Source organism: Hyposmocoma kahamanoa, unplaced genomic scaffold, assembly GCF_003589595.1.
Source record: "Hyposmocoma kahamanoa isolate Upper Pololo Valley unplaced genomic scaffold, ASM358959v1 224, whole genome shotgun sequence".
In the NCBI taxonomy this organism is placed as follows: domain Eukaryota; kingdom Metazoa; phylum Arthropoda; class Insecta; order Lepidoptera; family Cosmopterigidae; genus Hyposmocoma; species Hyposmocoma kahamanoa.
Window position 1 is genome coordinate 6,789,643 of NW_020653743.1, and position 16,681 is coordinate 6,806,323.

The 16,681-nt window shown below is 34.9% G+C and overlaps 1 protein-coding gene across 2 annotated transcripts in view; it reads left to right on the forward strand.

The window, feature by feature from the left end:
- LOC113228126 (IQ motif and SEC7 domain-containing protein 2) overlaps window positions 1-16,681 on the forward strand; it is a 343,310-nt gene that overhangs the window by 68,912 nt on the left and 257,717 nt on the right. For both annotated transcript variants that reach the window (XM_026461306.1, XM_026461307.1), the window contains exon 2: window positions 3,094-3,113. The gene's annotated coding sequence lies outside the window, so the exon portion shown is untranslated. The remainder of the gene's footprint in view (window positions 1-3,093; window positions 3,114-16,681) is intronic.

The following is a 16,681-nucleotide window of genomic DNA, read 5'->3' on the forward strand; positions in this document are numbered from 1 at the left end:
TCTGAGCAACGTATGTAATGTCGTCTAATAGTTATTTTTAACAGTACAAATCTAATTCTTATTTTTTCGCGGTTGTTACACATTGAAAGTTTGTATCTAAGTCACTAAGGCTCAACTCACACTGGCGCAAAATCGAAACATCGCGTCGCGTCCTGTTTCGCATTAGTACGCCTGGCGACGCGCGACTACGCTCGCATTAATACGCTTGGCGATGCGCGACTACGCTCGCATTAGTGCACCCGGGTCACAGTGTGGTCTCCGTCTAACGCCTCACTGCGCCCAAGTAACGCGCGATTCCATATTTGCGTAACATTAAATTTGTACCTTAATAATGACAAAATAGAGATGAATATGTTATAGGCGAAAAACATGACGCGTCGTGACGTTTTGCCTCTGCGCCAGTGTGAGTTGAGCCTAAAAGTAAATTAATACAATTGGTTCCTTGTGGCAGGGTGCCCACTATACTGGCAGCGTTCTCCTTTTTGTATAGCTATGCTAATACGTTTGGCAAGATAGCTGCTAGCTCTGTGGTCTCTCAGACAGACTGTTAATTTTTTGGATATGTATATACCCATCGAGTTCGTAGGTTAGGATAAGTAACAATTTTTGTCGGGATTTAAAATTGCGTATATTTATATTTTCAAACAAATCAAGGTTTCGAAAAGCTTTCAGTGGCACTGCAACTGTTACGCGTGTCGCTTACCACCAGGCGCACGATTTGTTCGCCCCGTCACTTGGTATTATAAAAAAAGCAATATTTCGTTTGTGTCGCCTAAACCTCTCTTGAAAAGTGGTCATTTTGTAGATGTGACCTGATCACATCGAGGGTGCGATTATAATGAATCACTGCGCAGAGATTGACTCCTATTAACATTGTTTCCATTTTTCATGTAAAGCCAAAATTAAACATTGCTTATAAGAAAAATTCCCTGAAGAACTAATTTATGTTATCTACTTATCATCTTTATGAGTTCAAATGATTTGTAAACGACAATAACTAATTTGGTAAAGAAAGTATTATTAGCTTTTTAAAAGCACTCTGTAATGTTAGAAATCCTCGTGGTTTAGTAAACAGCATACTGCATCAAATTTTCAAGCCTGCACGCTCCATTCTCAGTCGTTACATACTAATTTATGAGCTGAAGTCGAGTCTCAGTTCAGAACGAGTAGCTTTCTAAATCAGATCCTCACTTTGCCACTTCCTTTTTATATTCTTGGAATTATTTGTTTAAGGCCAAGAAACCATTTTAAGTATTTTGAGAAAAGATTGGGACGCATTATCCAACTTTGGCATTTGGCTATGCCCAAAATATGGTTCTAGAAACAAAGCCTGTCACTGCGAGGAGAAGTGGGAACAAGAGTGGATTTCAATTCTGATCTTAAAAACTTCCATATACGCTAAACTTCATATCCGCCGCAATACTAAAATAATTCTAGGGTCGGCGGACTAAAGCACATAAGTCAAAATCCAACATCATTCATTTAAATTAATACATCTACTGGTTAAAGCACATAAGTCAAATTCATTTGTTACTTCAAAAATTTTGTACTTTATTCTAGATGTTATTTAACTTCCAACATTAAAAACAACACAAAAAAATATATAATTATATTAACAACGAGAAACACATTTTTGACTTATGTGTTTTAGTCTGCCGACCCTAGAATTAGGGAGTTAAGGTGAGTGCCAGGGAAATTTTGCTAAACGAGTTTTCTTGATTTCATGAGTAAATCTATATCAGTAAATTGCCCCTCCAAAATCTAAAACCCTTCACTATGGTATTACAATTATAAAAGACTTCACGTTAAATAATATATTTTCGGTTTTTTTGATAGTTCTATTTATTAATATTATAAATACGATTGCTGACAAATTCAAACAACAAGGTCCAAATGCCGCGGAATTTGGACCACGGAGCTTTGGACGGGTCTCCAAATATTAACCAGCGGGTGTTAGAAATCTTGATTCAATGTTACTGAACACGTCAATATCATTGGGCCTATTTAGGGATGTTTATTAGAAATGCTTATTGTTTCATTAGGTTTGGAAGTCTTATAACCCCAAGAAAGAGACATCGTGTCCCGGTGGCTTAAAAATGCAGAGGAATCCTGGAGACGTGTTTATACTTCGACAATCACCATTCTAGGTTTATTACAGAAATATTCTGTTGAATATTGCGCTTAATGTAAATAATTACCAGTACTCAAATTAAGCATTCATAGTTGTCCAATGAACTTGGTATTATCGTTCTATAAGAATATCTCAGATAAGAAATGGCCGGTTCCTTGAAAGAGAATATGGGTTTGGCTGCCTTTGAGATTTTGTTATAATTTATGAGTGTTACATATGAAAGGTGTTATCTCCAGTTACGGCAGTGAAAAGAGGAATAATTATTACATTGGGTTAACAATCCTAATTACTAATTTCTTTTTCTAATTGTACAACAAATCTGCATATCAAGCGTAAAACAAAGAAAGACCTGCACCTACAAATATACGTACCTAAGTGTACCCCCAACCTACGCCATCGCAACTTACGCTTCGCGCCGTGATATGCCTAGACTATCTAGACTACCTGTATGTATTCCCTAGCAACGGCCCCCGGCCATTTCCAATTACTGATTTCGTGGAATATGGCAGCTGTATTGATCGCACGTAGCCTGCATCCCGGGAAATGCATCCGATTCAGGCAGAGGGCTCCCCTCCCGTGCGTCTCTCTGTTAGTTGCCCGCCCTGAACCTTTCAGTTCAGCACGGACCTGCGTGAAATATCTACATTGAGGACTATTAAAGTTTTAATGTCCTGAATTTTTAATATCTTGATTTTTAATTGAAAAAGCAAGTCTGATCTGACAAAATGGAATTAATATAGTGGTAACCTGTTGCACGATTTGTGCCCCGTGTGCATGGCGTCACAAGCGAATTTATCTCCTTTTTATTACATTTTCCGAAGTGTTCTGTGTTTCTATATATAATGTGCTCGTCCTGTCATATTGTGTAACCGTGTAACATTGTGAAGTTTATTTGGTTTTTTTTGTTTTGTTCCCTTTTGCGTGAAAGGAAGACTTATTTCTTATTATTTTCTTTGTTTCAGATGCTGGTTTTCTGTGACAGGTAAGTTTTCAACTTTTCAAATCTGTGCTCTCGATTGACCTGATGTTACATACGAAAGAAATCCTGTGCATCGTCTGCATTTTCAAGAAATTCAGGTGAGTGTTTTTTGTTGCGTAATGGGGTGCGGTCGCTGTAGCCGCCATCTTGTGAATTTCACAAAATGGCGGCGGATTGCGCATGTCATCTCGCCATTGAAACTTTATTGATTTACTTCCAAGTTCTATGGCACATTTTACATTACAGTGATTTCTATTAAATTAATAAAAATCAAACACTACGTGATTTTGTAGTCTTCTAAATCTTCTTCGCTCACACGTAATCCCTTAAACTGTGAGTAACTTTATATTATACTTAAACGAATTTGTCTTTCTTTCATACAAAAGGGTGTGGCGGGTTGATAATATTTAACGTCCCTTTACAGTAAACGTGATGGAAGTGTTTTATTATTGGAAAAAAGTTTTCTGTTCCATACAAGGCTATGCCCATGTTTAGTGTATAAGGACTTCTCGTTTTGTCTGATAACTAATTTACCTCATGTATGTTGCTAAGTGGTAATAATGAAGTTAAAGACGCTTTAGAAGGCATTTATAATCATTATGTTGTGATAATTAAAATGATTATTTTGCATTATTGTGTGCCTTTGGTTTAAATACCGTGGAACTCACGGTATGAGTTTCCACTTCGGTAAGTTAGTGGCTAAATCAAATGGCAAACTGGCAAAATGGCAACGTGGCAAGTAAATTGACAAGATGTATGTAGTCTATAGCGTATATAAATTAATGCTTACAGTGTAAAAATGACAGTCCTATCAATTTCTGCTTCAGTAAATTAGTCGCTTAACCAAATCCTCGTAAATATCGTGGCAAGTAAATTAACAAGATTTACACGAATCTATTGTTAGCAGTCAGCCAACATAAATCAAGGCTTACAGTGTAAAAACGAAAGTCGTAGCAATTGAAATAACAAAGTAATAACGTTAAAACCTTCTCCTGTAGAATTTAGTTTTGTATAGTTATGCGTTTTTTACCAATGCTACATACGCCGTTTTGCGCTATCCCCGACGATAAGTTTTTTTAATTTTACAATACAAATTAAAAAAAAAACAGTCTATGGTATTACATATTAAATGTCAAATTGCTATTTAGACTATAAATAAATAACGCACACACTCAACAAAGGCCCCGCACTAGGGAAACCCTGTGTCGCGGGTGCCATGGACACACACATAGACAACCACAAATTACACCCAAACTCACGAGAGAAATAAATGTAAGCCATACAAACATTTCTCCCGGCCCGGGAATCGAACCTGAGACCTCTGCGTGGCAGTCCGGCATGGTAACCGTTCGGCCACGGAGGCAATTACTGTATGCGAAAGTAACCATGTTATAAATCGCGATTAATTTCACAACCGTCTATGAAAGGGTTATCTCATTTAAATTAAACCTTAAATAAATAGAGATATTAATGATGATAAACTCGAATTACAAACGAGAACATCGGTTTTTAATTAACAACAAAGTAGCCTTTAATCTTTCGCTCAATTAAGCTTACTGAAAATGATCTTAATCGTTAACGATTCATTCTCTTTTGAGCATTTGTGGCAAAGTACATTATAAATAAAATGGTTTTTCGAATTATGGGTGAATCTACATTATTCAGTACTACACGCCGTACATGTAATATATGTGAAATGTTTAACTTAAAAAAAAAGGAAATAAGAAAATATCATCATCGCGCTCATAATGAAAGCAATTTTAAAATTAAATATTTTCTCACGTCCCTTTAAAAACCTGATGAGAAATTTCATAAGTTTCTATGATATGACAAGCCCATAGCAATCAGTTCTGTAAAGGATGCCTTATTGAATAAGTTCACTTCAAAGTCATAATAAGACAAGCTTTATTATATGTACCATATTACATTAGATTTCTTTTATATCCTTGTTCGTAATATCGTAAGTTTCTATGGTATGTCAAACCTATGGCATTCTTTACTTAATTGGCATCAAATAAACGTCTTAGTTCGTAACGACATTGAATATTAACCGGTGAGCTGCTTTTAGTATAACTGCAGTGCTGATGCATGCCGTAAATAGGGGTTGACCTTAATACAATATTAATTCCAGTTTTAAGTAAACGCGCCAGACATCTGGTATTAGATTTGCAGTGGTTTTTGTTTGAATGTGCTCTTTGACAAAGAAAATTGTTTTTGCCTTTTCAACTACGTTAATGAATAATCGTGTACATGACTTGCCGACTTGTTTGGTTTGTTAATTAACAAATTTCGTTTGGAGGCTTTAAGGTGTGTTCTTTATACAACAGTCGCTCAGTTCGATAAAACAACACGGTCCATGTAATCTTTGACTTTTAATAGGGTATTAAAAACGGAAGGTTTTAATCTGATTAAATTTTTAGTGGTCCTGATAAACTCATAATTATAATGGCATTGCTTGAGACGCTATATGAAGAAATTGTCTTTGTCGAATGGGTGTAGTTAGCTCGATCCGGGGCGCACCCCCACATTACCCGGCCGCGCGAGCGCTTTGTATAGGAAAAAAGTTTGCATGGGGTTTCATACCATCGCCTTTCTTTCTCAAACTCGTATCTTAAAGCACAAAGGTACTGAAATGCAAAAAATGGCTTATATATACATATTTTGCAGGTTGATTTCACATCACATTTTCTTCATATTTTAAAAATATTTCTTGGTTGTTTAACACTTTATTACAACCGCCTTCTATAAAATACTAAATTTCTCACAGTTATTTTCTAAATCAGTCATATTTAACTTTCAAATAAATAATCATTGTTACATTTAACTGCAACTTGTTAACCGGTGATTTGGTGTCGGATAACTGAATGAAGATTAATAGTGCATTGAGTGGTTAAATAGTGATAGTGGTGATTGTTTGTGATATGATTACTATGTTTTATTTTATGTGTGTTATTTTGTACACTTGTAGTGTAAGGTGTGTCCATGTGGTGTGTATTATAGATGTATATTAAAAACATGTTCTTTAACGCTTGTGAAGAAGGTATATTAGCTTAAGGAGCACCTTTATTTTATTTACGTCCCGCACATAATATCAAGTGATTGTTTAAAATTGGTTAATGTATTTTAGTGATGTATCTTGATACATGAATGAAACCAACCAATGAACCGGAACTATCTCATGTATACTTTTTTAATGTATATTGTACTTGGTGATCTGACCTCATATGATAAATCAAAACTTGTTTAATCCTCAGATGTTTTCTTACCATTTTTGACAAATAAAATTTGACGGTTTATCACATTTTTAAGGGTAAGACCGCACAGCGTTACGGTATTAACGCGCTACGTATTATGATATGTTTTATTATCTGGTACTTTAAAACTTATTGAAGCATCACATCTAAGCACTGTCAGGCATTGGTATTGGTATTGGTCGTGTTTCTCTCTATGATGAGATTCGCGAAGGTCGTCCGTCAACTGCAGTGTATAATGATAACGTGGCTACTGTCAAGCGACTCGTTGAAGAAAATCGGCGTATCACCTACGGTATGAACCAAATTGAAAAAAAAAATGCACAAACATTTGCAAGTCAGGAAACTTTGTTTTCGCTGGATACCACACGAACTCACATCTGACCAGAAACGGGCTCGTGTTGTTTGGTGCAAAGAAATGTTGCTGAAATGTTGCTAAAGTTTGACCACAGACGTTCAAACGCTGTTTATGACATCGTTACAGGAGACGAAATATGGGTTTATTTTTACGATCCGGAAAAAAAACAGCAGTCCAGTGAATGGGTCTTCAAAGGTGACAACAAAATTGCAACAAGCTCGAAGCGTAGGCAAAAAAATGATAGCGAGGGATTGATATTTCCGTACCCAGAAGTGGCAGTGGCGACTTTCAACCAACACGTTGAAGACGTACACTCAAATGAGTGGCCTTTGTGTTTTAAAAAATGGTTTGAGCCCATAGGCTCATAATATTTTCATAAAAAAGCGTTTAAAATGTAACTGAGAATATTTTGAACAGCAATAAACATATTAATTTCGTTATAAATAGTTTTATTATGAGTTGTGCAAAACTTTCAGTGTGGCCCTCGTATTAGTTAAATTGGATAATCATACTCGTTCGGTTCTCTTTCATTCACCCAAACAGTAAGTTACTCACTGATAATCTCAACTTTGAAATAATAAAAAAAAAATGTGTTCCACTTTATGTATCGCTAATGTAACAAAAATTACCGCTACTTTTAACTTCATGCTGTTTTACTTTGTTTGTTATCTACGAGAACCTACTTACACTTGTTTAGTAAACGAACCGTGGCCATGACGACTAATTAATAGTAAAATTTTTCATTATTTTAAACCGAATTTGTTTATGATTGCGCAGTAACTTGGACGATACGCAACGAGACACAAAAAATATAAATCAACTCCTTGTATGTAGTCTATAGTAAACCACATAAATAGGTGCATTATTTCATAAATCAATTTCTTTTTTATCCAAGTCTATGGTCTGCCGTTCTCATCATAAATAGCGTAATCGACATTTTTTGCGAAATTGAGTTATAAACATATCTGGAATCAGCGAAACGAGATTTACAACCCCTTTATAAGCGGTTTATCTTCTTATTTACTTTCAGTTTTATTGTTAAGCAAAATAAGCGTAATTGACATTTTTGAAAGAAAACTCTTTAGGTGCCAGTATCTCGAAAGTTATCAAGATGTACATGCGTTGTTTAGAACAAGGAGGGCAGTGTTATACTAAACAGTAAAATTAAAAAAAAAAAGAATAGTACATTCTCGCAAAGAGATCCCGCGTTTTACGTCGCTCTCGCGCAATTCGCGCCCACCGTGTTAGCCCTACAGGTGGAGTGGAGCAATCTACCTATCACGTATAAAAAAAAACTCTGTTCCTTATTATCACTAATTATAGAATGAATGAAAGTAGCAGATTTCATTATCCCGATATTTATAACCATTTCCCAAATATCGGGATAGTAAGAAAAACTCATGCCTTGGTAAGAAACCTGCAACTAGTAATAATAGTTTAGTAAAAAGACATAGAATCTTAAAATGTATTATTATTATTTTTTTAGTTTTAAAATACCTGGTTTCTTACTACGGTTTGAGTTTTTCTTATTATCCCGATATTTGGAAATGGTTACAAATGTCAGGGTAATAAGAAAAACTCATGCCTCGGTAAAAAAACCTGCAACTAGTAATAATAATTTAGTAAAAACACATGAGTTTCAAAATCTATGATCCATTAGTTTGTAAACGTGTCAAAATCATCTTTCTTCTAACAAACATGAGACGGTATAGAGAATAGTATCTATTCTAAATGCAAGTGGGTTACAATCCCCAACTTCAACCAGTTATCACGGGCTTCAATATACCGACCGGTCACTCCCCTTCCATGAGTCATCGCATTATATTTGGGGTGTTAAACCCATAAGCATTGCAGGAAGTTCTTATATCGATATTTCTTTGCTATCGATTGCCTTTTACAGTGAAATACGTATAGTGTGATACTAATGATGATTTTAATGTGATGCCGTATTTGGATACAATAATGATTTGTAGAGAGCTCACATCTCTCTTCCGAACTCATAACTAAGTCGTCAATATTATGCTCCTAGTTCGCAATACTTTGTTACCGCTTCTACGGTTCGCAAGGCGTAACTAAAAAGCTATTGTTTTCATACAAGAATATACTCTACTTGAACCAACGTGTTGAAAGCTTTCACACTTATTATCGGTTGTATTGCACAATCTTATTTGAAACGTAATGAAGAAAACTGTTATGATTGTTTTCTTGAAGTTAAGTGGTTAAGAAGAAGTAGTTGTAAGTTTATGTTTCTGTATAATGAAGTGGCTATCATAGAACACTCTTTGCATTATTAACAATGAATTCATTAGGAATTGAAACTATTTCTCCGGATTAAAATCACGAATATTTTTTTGTTGTTGTTTTTTTTTAAACAAACCAACGTTTTGGGCTCTATACAGGTCCCATGAATAATATGTTTTAATTTATTATAATTTCCGTTATTAATTAATAATAAACTTAACTTAATAAAAATTTGTAAAACATATGTAGCGTAAATTGGAATGTTCTTTGGAAAATTAAAAATAAGATATTAATGAATAACTTTTGTGACTATAGTGGTAAAAATACGGTGGTTTGCATTAATATTAGACATAACTGGTTGATGACTACCACCTCAGTCAACCGTGACTATGGGACCTGTAAAGGGCCCGAAACGTTGGTTTGTTTGAAAAAACAAATATATCCGGAAAAATAATTTCTTTCCCTATGTGTAACAATCGCGAAAACCTAAAAACTCGAAATGAATTCATTGTTATTGTTCTTATGTCTATGAATTTTATGCATATAATACTAACTAACAAATACATATAATGTCTCCATACCGATACGATTGCAAATGGACACGTTCATTTTCCTGTGTAATATTTTCATGCGACTGTAACTTTGCCCTCTTTATCATGAAAGAGAAATTGGGTTGTTAACATATTATCTGGAATTAGCGAAACGAGATCTGTAACCCCTTATAAGCGGTCTTTTTATATGTTATTCTTTTTATATTTTATGTTTTTATTGTCAGTTTTATTGTTAAGCCAAATCAACGTAATTAACATTCTTCAAGGGAAAAAAGAACTAGGTGCCTATATCTCGAAATTACCAAATTGCTAATGCGTTAGTCATGTCAAGGAGGGCAGAACTGCGCGCAGTAAGTTGTTTCAGTATGTATTTTTAAAAAGAAGGAAGTCAAACAACAAGAGAGGCAAATATAGAAATACGTTTGCACGTATCAAAGGTTTCCCTTGTCACGTATCTATCAATTATCATCCCACCATTGTGTCTATCGTAATGGCACTCAGACAGTTAGGAAGACAAATGTAGTTTACTTTTCTATGAAATATTCTACCCACGCCTTCACCTGCATTTGACTGAACCTGTCCTTTGGGAAAACCCACACGTTCTTGATGTTTTCGTTGTCGAATTCCCTAATTCAAAAGAACTTTTAACCAGGAGTTAAAGCGACAAAGAATATTAAAAATTAAACGGGCGCAGTTTGATTGATACATTTTTTAAAGAACGATTGTAAGACATCTTAAAGGGCGGAGAAGTAAATATTTATTCATAAATTAAATTCTCTAGTTACTTTCTTTCTGCGTAATATACACATAAACACACTTTCTATGTAGTCTTGTCAAGGAGGTAAAGGCCTCCACATACGACATGATTTGTTTTCACAATCCGTCGTTTCAGACTGATCGAAACGACAAACCGTGTTTGTCGTTTGTGAATGTTTATGTAAAAATTTCGTCGTTATCGCCGAGACACATATGAGCTTAAAAGTACAATACAATATTATAACAAATATGAACACAGAAAAATAATTTGCATACAAATACGCGAGTTAAACGCACAATAATATTAAAAATAAAATCGCAGCGCACGCAAACGGGATTTGCACAGCTTTTAGCTACGGGCCGAAAATCCGACATGTAACGCTGGTTTTCAGCAAGCCCGATGCGAGTGAAGCACGGACTCGAGCTCAAACAATACATAACGTGTAAATACATAACGTGTGTTAACGATTATCTTGAAAGCCAGGGGAATAACGAAGGATCAATACTATTATCGTGACGATCGATCGAAACGAGGAATGGTTACTACATGGGCCTTAATCAGAAATACATACATCTCGTAATTTAAAGAGACGTCGCGAAGTTCCAAGTGCAATTAACTGAGTGCAACGAACACTCGTGTATTTTTTAAATTAAGTTCCACCCTACAGGGGTAAAATTGCCCCTAGTAACGTGCGCACGGACTATAACTGTAAAACATCCACTCACAACCCTCAAACATGGGTCGTATTGCAGAAAGAAATGAAAAATTCGTGCTCTCTTCAACTGCCAATATCCATTCTCCAAATGCCAACTGCACCTGTATTGGAACTATTATGCGTCATCGTTACGATTATTCAAATGCCTTTTTATGGGGATATTAGGGATATAGAGGCAGGTCGGGGTTTTGACAAATCACCCTACAGCCAGACAGAGGGGTTTGAATGTTAGGGACCATACACCCGGAAGTAACTCCTGCAGGGATGTAATTGCAAATTTTGCAGTATTGTAAATCGTCTGGAAGTGAAGAATTGGTTAAATAGGCACGATATTGTTTATTTCGTTTCTATGAAGGCATTATCTTGGCCATTTTCAACTTTAAGGCGTAGACTTTAATTGTATCTTGTACCAGTTCTGCCAGGTTAAGCATTTATAATATAATACCTAAAAGTCTTCTGAACTAAACTGAAACTTCAAAGTCAGTATTTGGTATAAAATCAACACAAATTATACAGTGGAGGCGAATTCGACCCTTTATAATAACACTCAAGCCACAAAATCAACAATCGCCTGTTTCAAATATAGCTCGAACAGAATACTGACCCTGAGAGTCTTATGTATTTTACTAAGTATGCTTATCAAATAACCTAACCTAACATTTATTTTACAGTATTCTTTTTTATTTAACCCGCCGTAAATACTGTTTATGATGTTTGTTTTTCCTAAAGAATGCTTTAGCTCTCGACGCGACGACCTTACCTCCTGTAGTCCTCTATAACGTCTATCATGCTTACCCCCCTTTTTAGACATAGAACTAACCTAAACCTGTTACTTCACATTTTGAACTTAACTCCCTAACTTCTGGAGTTGATTCTCGACTGCACTCACTAAGTACTGTGTGTGTTTGTATGAACAAGGGAGAATGGTCTGTAATGTAGTGATGTTTAAGATTGTTTTGTAACAGACTGTGGGTAGTCGTAGAAATTACTACAGCACAGCCCCAAAGGCCCCACGTTGGGCGCCAGTTATGAGGTGTCTAGGGACAATTTATGAGTCTTGAGCGTTTATTAACACTTCGGGTAAACAACTGTGTTTGTCGTTTTTCTTATTGAGATTCTTATATTAAACGGTGTTTAACCTTAAAATATGTACTGGTTGGGATAATACAGGAGTTTTAAGATTATTTTGTAATTATTTGAGACGACCATGCGTCTTTTGTAACACTTTTAATATATATGTCTATTTGTTGTTTGTTGGGTTTCTGTTGTTGTCTATTTTATACTAAACTCTATAAATAAATTCATGTACTATGACATATATAACTTTATTGTGTAGTAAGTATGTACATGAGTTTATACCTTAAAAAGGTCATTCAAGCCCCAAATACGTTTGTCAAATTCAAGATGGTTGACGGAGTTAATTAATATTATTTCTATCACCTACTTTATGAAGTACCTTGTCAGAGGTCGTTTTCACGGGATTTCTTTTATCATGGTCAGTTGGCTGTAAAATGCTATTTTGATGTGGCTTTCTGGTAAAAGCATGAGCCTTTTTATAACTCATTTTCAGTTAGATGAATTTTTTTTCTTCCTGTTGTACAATTGTGTATGTCAGGGAACAATGGAATCTCGTTTGGTAAACTATATTACTAGTCGGGGCAGATGAATATTTCCCAAAATCCTATAGATTTTAAATATCGTAATATCTTTTTTTGTCTCAATTGCCTGTTTACTTATTGTTCAATAAAACAATAAGTAACATTCAGTTGTCTAAAAAATATTCTTACCAATTTGCCAGTAATATAACCTGCATCGCTACATCCCAGACTTCCCTTTTTAATTTACTAGTAGATATAAATTTAAATATTTAGATTTGACATTTATTATTTATTACACAGACGAACTTTGAACTTCAGATAGTTATTTTTGTAAGTGGCATAAAGTTGAATTTAAATCTTAAGTGTGGAATCCAGTTAACTGTGCACTTTAATGTTTTTAGTATCAAAGGATTCATTCACTCGTTCCTCACTATATTGATGTTTGTGAGAATGTTCGTTGTTTACTGTTTTCGTTCATATTTAGTTCTAATGTTTTCGGTATTTCACAACTTTTGGCGACTCGAGGCGACTAGAAGTTACGACCTTGTTTGTCAACCTTTTGTTAAACCTGAAAGTTTGTTGGGTATCTTTACATCTTTTTTGTTGTACATCTTCTATGATTAACATTGTCATAATATTACTTTTATTACCTTTTATCTCTGGTCTGGTGGTGAGCTGTAGTTTGGAAATTATATTTCCACAAATGAATGTTTTGTAGTCGAATTACTATAACAGTCGCTGATCGTCTAGACGTTTTCAGAATAACTTATCATCTATAATAAGTTTCCTTTTACCGGTATGAGGCTCAATTTACTTTACTTCGGAATGGAATGGAAATTTTGTACGAGTTAAAAAACAGGTCGCGTGTTTTCCGTAGAAATTTCGCGCAATCTCGATAATTGCCGAAGCTACTGCACGGTATTTAATTTGTACGTTACACAATTGACATGAAGTTCATGGTGATATGTGTAATTATGGTACAAAAGGTAGCTTCCATTCCATTCCGCGGCGATGTAAATTGAGCTTCAGTATTTTCATTATCATCATCGTCATTGATAACATTTTAAAGGACATTCATTGTTAGTTTAATGTCTCTTCTTTCTTACGCCACTATGGCCGTTCTACTTCTGTGGGAAATTTTAATAAAATCTTTCATTTATCTGGCTAGTACTTTTTTTCCAACCTCTACACGATCATCGGCTTTTTAAGTTGTTAGATTAATGTTTTAATTGCTTGTGAACTTAAAATAGTATTTAATTGTATTGTTATCTGGAAGGTTGAAATGTGTGTGTCAGTGTGAATGGGAATGGTATGAATGCGCGAGCGCGTGAATGGATGTGAGCGTATGCGTTAGTATGTGCGTATGCGTAAGCGGGTGCGAGTGCGATAATTTTTAGTACGTTTTTAGCTGTTTTGGATATTTGATGTAGACGTTTTCAATGTTACCTCGATATATTATTATTTTGATGCACTAGTTCGATAATTTAGAAAAGAAATATTTTTTTCATCTTCTATACGTTCATGATTTGAATATTATAATATGTAATGAAACTTTATTACCAGGACTTTCGGTCTCGCTAAATTTTTGCGTTCCGGGAAAAAATAATCGCAACTCAGTGCGCTCAAAAATCTCGGGAGAAACGACACTTTCGAGTTTCGAGACTGTTTCAGAAGTAGTAGGTACTTTTTCATTACATCATGAATGCTGTAGAATGTACATATTAATGTTTAATAAAATAATGAATTGTTTGTATTATTGAATGTTTGGTGTTTATAAAAATGTTTCTTGATTGCTGTATTCTTTAATCCATTTTAAATATCATATTAATGTGTTCTGTATATCATAAGTTTTCGATGTGATTAGACGTTACGACTTTGTTTATATTTTTATCGAAACCTGAAACCGTTTCTTTTTGTTATCTTATGTGACTAACGTTGTTATAACATTATTTTGTTTTCTTTCTCTCGGTAGTGGTGGTGGGTACTAGTTAGATTTTGTACGTGTACTTCCGCAAATGTATCTTCTGTAGTCAAATTTAAAAGTAGCTGATCTACACATTCACAGAATAACTTTCCATCAATAATTTATTTTGATCTTTCTCGAAGTTGTGTTCACTGTCTAATTTCCGTGGCAATTTTTGTTATTTAAATATTCAAGTATATTATCGTATCATTATTAAATAGTATTTCACGATACAATATTCGAATATTAAATAATGTTACATGGTAATAATCTCAGTGTAGAGTACTAAAAAAACCGACCACAAAAGTTCATGGAATTACATCTTGGTTAAAGGAAAGAGCGCGAAACCGGATTCATCCCCAAGTTTGCCACCCTTAGAGGTGGTATTTAAAAATTACAATAAACGTAGTCGAATTGAGAACTTCCTCCTTTTTTGAAGTCGGTTATAAAAATTAAATACTTAAGTAATAAAAATTGCAACGGAAATGAGGTATTGGACACTAGGCCGAGAACACACACAAAACACAACAAATGCCATTAGGCATTCTCTACCAGTCAACTGGAGAGCTGGGTTCAATATAATTAACAGGCGGTGTATAACATGATAATTAAAAACAAACAGGTTATTGACGTTAAATATTTTAGAAGTTATAACTCTAAATAAAAGTTTTAGTGTATTTATTATTTTATATTTATTTCTTTATATTCCCTAACCTTCATTGAAGGCCTATTAAAGTCTCTTCTTTCTTACGCCTTTCTCTCCGGTCCTACGCTTTCGTTTCATACTCTGTCGGCAACCCTAATAATATATTCCGTTCATCTGGTTGCCATTTTGTGTTACAAAAGTAACTTTGCCTATCCCAATGACGTATAAGTGACGTGTATTGGAGAAAGTCTTCTAGATCAGCAACTTTTTATGTTATATTTTTATATATAACCTAACTTGAAGGTAATAATTAATAGATTCAGGTGTTGCTTTGCGGAAATATATGTCACTAAATAAAAATGGACGTAAAATTAAAAAGTAAAATTTAAAAAAATAAACAGAAGCGCTGTTATTTTGCACGGTTTAACCTTCACAGGGTTCAAGTAGCAAAGTAATTTACGTCCATTTTTATTACTTAGTTAATGTTTCTGAGGTTTTGTTTATGTGCCTGCGTGCGTGCGTGTGTGCTCGCATGTGTACGCGTTTACGTGTACTTAATGTTACTTTTAGTGCATTTTTACCTGTGACAATTGATATTTGATGTAAACCTATTAAATGTTACGTAGAGATATCTGTTGACATGTAACTAGGTAATTTGATAAATATGAAAGAAATTCAAACACGTTTGTTTTCACGTGTACATATTCATGACTCCGATGCTCTATATTTTGCATATTAAAAACTGTGAATATTAGAGCGTGAAGTACTAGGTTTATTACTTTACCTATTCTGCCGCCAAGTAGTAATTATTGCGTTTCGTAAAGGGTAAAGGTGCTGGTGAAATTACAGGCACATGGGGCTTTACAACTTTTAATATCTCGGGGTGACGGGCGCAGTTAAAGCTCTGACTGGCATTGCAACTGTTATGGCGTGTCGCTTACCACCAGGCGCACGACTTGTTCGTCTTCTCCAAAATGTATTCAATTATTTGTCAATTCACTTGAGTAAATCAACTGGACAGCACATTTGACTGCGTCCAGAAGATCGTGCATCCTACATTTATAAACAAGGACTCCTTCCATTTGAAGGGTATTTTGTACCTCTTTGATCGTGTGTAGTTAAAGTTAAATCGAGTGTGAACTGTTTGTAAATGGCGGTCAAATTTGTTACTATTTATAGATCTGATGAGATAATACTTTGGATGGGTTAACATGATATGCTTCAGATATTGTGTATTGAATTCAAACGTAAGAGCCTACGTCAAATCCGTTACGTTTTTAAGCTGGTGAGTATGTGTATGGTCTCTCGGGCTGATAGCTTGTTATCACTCAACGGCACACGGGCCCCACACTCACAGCACGAAAATCGTAGTTACAACCGTTTTCCCACTACGGGTGACCTACGCATATCACACCCAAGACTTGAGTTTCGGCCGGGACTAGAACTAAAAATGTATGATAACGCGATTTGACAGTTTCGAACCGTTTTTTC